This window comes from Tiliqua scincoides, chromosome 1, assembly GCF_035046505.1.
Source record: "Tiliqua scincoides isolate rTilSci1 chromosome 1, rTilSci1.hap2, whole genome shotgun sequence".
Lineage (NCBI taxonomy): Eukaryota > Metazoa > Chordata > Lepidosauria > Squamata > Scincidae > Tiliqua > Tiliqua scincoides.
The window spans coordinates 30,936,984-30,940,599 of NC_089821.1; the positions used below are offsets into that span (position 1 = coordinate 30,936,984).

The 3,616-nt window shown below is 44.9% G+C and overlaps 1 pseudogene; it reads left to right on the plus strand.

Moving 5' to 3' along the window:
- Nucleotides 1–524: 524 nt before the first annotated feature.
- On the plus strand, nt 525–644 carry LOC136637870 (5S ribosomal RNA; annotated as a pseudogene).
- The last annotated feature ends 2,972 nt before the right edge of the window (nt 645–3,616 follow it).

Consider the following 3,616-nt stretch of genomic DNA (forward strand, 5'->3'; position numbering starts at 1 on the left):
GGGCAGGTTTCACAGTCTTTTGAACAAGGAGTATTAAACATTGCCAAAGGGTGGCGGGGTGTAAAATGTAAATGTTCATAAAAGCAGTCACTGCATTCTGCCTCACCTCTTAAAAATATGTGCCCCGTGATGATTGTGTGTGTCGACCCAAGCTTCGCCCAAATTAGGTGATGGTCCCAGTTTTCCTGCTTCAGCACCTGGAATATTCTTGTTAATCACGCTAATCAAATTATAGTCAATAAGTGCAGAGGTAGCATTAGCCGGGGTTCTATATGTTACAGCAGTTGTCTTCAACCTTTTTCATGCCATGATCCAATGTGAGGTCCATGCCTGGGGGTGGTGCGGGGGCGGGAGTTGACTTACCTTGGAGCAAAAGGAGATGCTGAGACCCTATCTGCCTGCCTCCATTGCCGCCCACTCCCATTACACCCTCCCAGCACTGTTCACTGTAACTCGATATTCTTATTAGAGAGTGCAGAAAAAGTTACCAAGAAGCCTGGCACTATTGAAAGGTATTTTAGTTTAATTGCAGCAACTGTTACCCTGCACATGCCTGATCTCGTCTGATTTCAAAAGCTAAGCAGGGTCAGACTTGGTTAGTACTTGGATGGGAGACCACCTGGGAATACCGGGTGCTGTAGGCTTATACCATAGTCTTTCGAGACTGAAGGTTGCCAACCATTTTTTTTAGTTTAATTGCTAAGAACCTGAACAGAACTGGGACACAATCTACTGGAAGCTGATGTCTCCCCCTTTACCTGGTGGTGGTCTAGTCCTGTGGTCTTTGGCCTTTTTCATTCCCATAAGTTCCTGCAACCCTACTACTGAAGCTCCCCAACGGGCTTGCAACCTCAATGTTGAAGAACACTGTGTTTCAGAATTGGACACAGAAGACTTTGCCTGATTTCTGTAATCTCGTGACATGAACAAACACCCTTTGAATATCTGATAAACTAGTATCTCTGAGACGCATTTAGGTAAAATGAAACATTTCTGTTGTCATCTACGTAGTTGTATCATTACACCTTGTTATAGATTGACAGAGAAGGCAGATATTTGCTACTGATTTTTTAAAAAAAATTTCCATACCAATTATATTTCCCCTCCTACCTATCATTTATATCATCTGACCTAACCTACATTTGTTGCCTTTCTATACTGTATCATAAATTCAGCCAAGAAGATTCCTCTTGGGCTGATCTGAAGTCAATTTGATGATCTGAAAGTGTATCCTTTCCTTGAAATTTCATAAGAGATTTGGTTACAGAAACCAGAGTGCTTCAGAAATGCACTTCAGAAAAAAGAGAGAGAGGCATAGAAAATGTCCTCCAGGTTTTAAAACATGGGATTTGAGCCTCTTTTGTGCTTTGGACACCTATTATTTTAGAAGGCATAATCAGATAGCTGAGCTAGCAGAGACCAATTGGGATTATAAACGTGCTTTTGAAGAGCCAGATGTCACATTACAAATGCACTATTTGGAAATGCTCTTGAAATTGACCTTTGGAACCCATACAGGAGGTAAGCCTATCATCTCCAACAAACCCTTGATTACAATTGGGCTGATGCCATTTCAGCAAACAAAAGGCACAGACAACACTTAACACTGTTATATCACTTTGATAAAATATACATAAGATCCATGTGTACAAAATAGACAACACAGAGAGAAAGGACATGGAAAACAAAGTCCGGGGGAAAAAATAAAGAAAGAAAAACAATTGTTACTTTTTTTTTCTAGGCCTTAACACTAGCTAACCAAAATTGTGAAAGCCTTGAAGTGCAGCAAATATATGACTATTATTCAGAATTCAGTTACCACCCCCATTAAAAAAAAAAGTCCTTTGACACCGAGTGCATTGTTTGTTCCGTGAAACATGCTATGGATAAGCCGCAACAGGCTGAAGAGAGCGATACTTTTTCAAAGATGTTTTGAGCTACTCCAGTGCCAGGCAGAAACTGAGGAAATTTTAGACGGGTGTAAAATATTCTCTGACTGGAATTTTTGTCTTGAAATTACCCTATTTTACAGAACTGAACATGTTGCTGGAAAAAAAATACTCACCTCATGGAATATTTGCATTGCTCTGATTCACTCCAGATCTTTTTCATCACCTGTAGCCATTTTTATGTGCTCTTACTATCCTAGGCCATATTTGCCTTCACTGTCATTTAGGCCCAGTCCTAGTTGGATGCCATACTGATGGCACATGGATACCAGTATGACATCAGTCATATCCTAAGACTGTTCAGGTAGCCCCATTCCAGTGCTGCCCTCCCAGTAATGCTACAAGAACATAAGAACAGCACCGCTGGATCAGGCCATAAGCCCATCTAGTCCAGCTTCCTGTATCTCACAGTGGCCCACCAAATGCCCCAGGCAGCACACAAGACAGCAAGAGACCTGCATTCTGGTGCCCTCTCTTAATGCTGATCCCCTTCTCCCAGTAACACCCCCTAAATCCATGGAAACTCAGACACAGATTGTCACTCTGAAATGGTGGCCTCTTGCATGACCGGTCAGAAGTCACGTGTTAAAAGTTTTCACTCCAGATGGGTAAACTCTCCTAGGCTCAACTCAAGATCCTCGGAGAATCATTTTTTTCTACAGTTCTAAACTGCCTGACGAGTATGCACCTCCTGTGTTTTATTGACCCATTGGGGATAAGAAAAAAAAAGGAAAAGGGTTGTCTCTCCTCTCACAGGGTTAACTTGAAGTGCTCTCTCTCCTCTTCTTTGGGGTATCCTGCAGTGGAATTTAGGTAGGAGCTCTGCACCTGAAGCCATGCAGGGCAGTTGCATAACTGAGGCAGGCCTCATCGGTATGCTGTGACCCCAGACAGCACTCCGTGCGGCTGGCAATGCCACCCCAGTCACAACAATCCAGTCTCAGCTGTGCCGCTCAGGGTGCTGCCACCCACTTCTTCAAGAAGTGACCGGCCTGGCTCTGAGTGGCACACAATCTGGCCGAGAATGGCTGCAGGGATGGGCAGGTTCTCTTGTCCCTCCCGCGGTCTTTCTTGGCATGGCTGCTCAGAGTGAGGCCACCCACTTCTTCCAAAGTGACTGGCCTTCTCACTGAACATTCCAGAAGTAATTACAGTGACATCATCACCTCACAGCAATTATTTCCAGGTCAGAGGGGGTGGGGACAGCAGGATGACTGGTGTGCCCTGGGGTAGCATGCCAGTCAGCTATGCAAATGCTGCAGGGGTACCTGAAGCTCCAAGTCAGCTGCGGGCTAAAAATGACGTTCAGGTCTCAGCCCGGAATAGGTGCTGGGTCCCTGGGGATATGGCCCTTTGCACACACCCCAAATAGAACTGGATTTGAACTTGCTGTCCTCCTCCACTCCTCTGACTGTCTGCCAGGTGCCCACAGTGGGCTGACTTTACCCTTCCCAGGGTCCTCTCCTTTCCCTCTCTCCCAGATTGGGACAGGGCTTTCTTACCCCTACATTCCTCCTTCCACTCTTTGTCCTCCACTCCTGAAGTCTCCCATGCCTCTTCCCTCCCTTCTCTTACCCTCTTTCTAGGTCAGGTATTTGCATTTCCTTCCTTTTACCCTGCCCCCCCCTCTCATATTTTTCTCTGTATCTTTTATTCTTTCTCCTTCT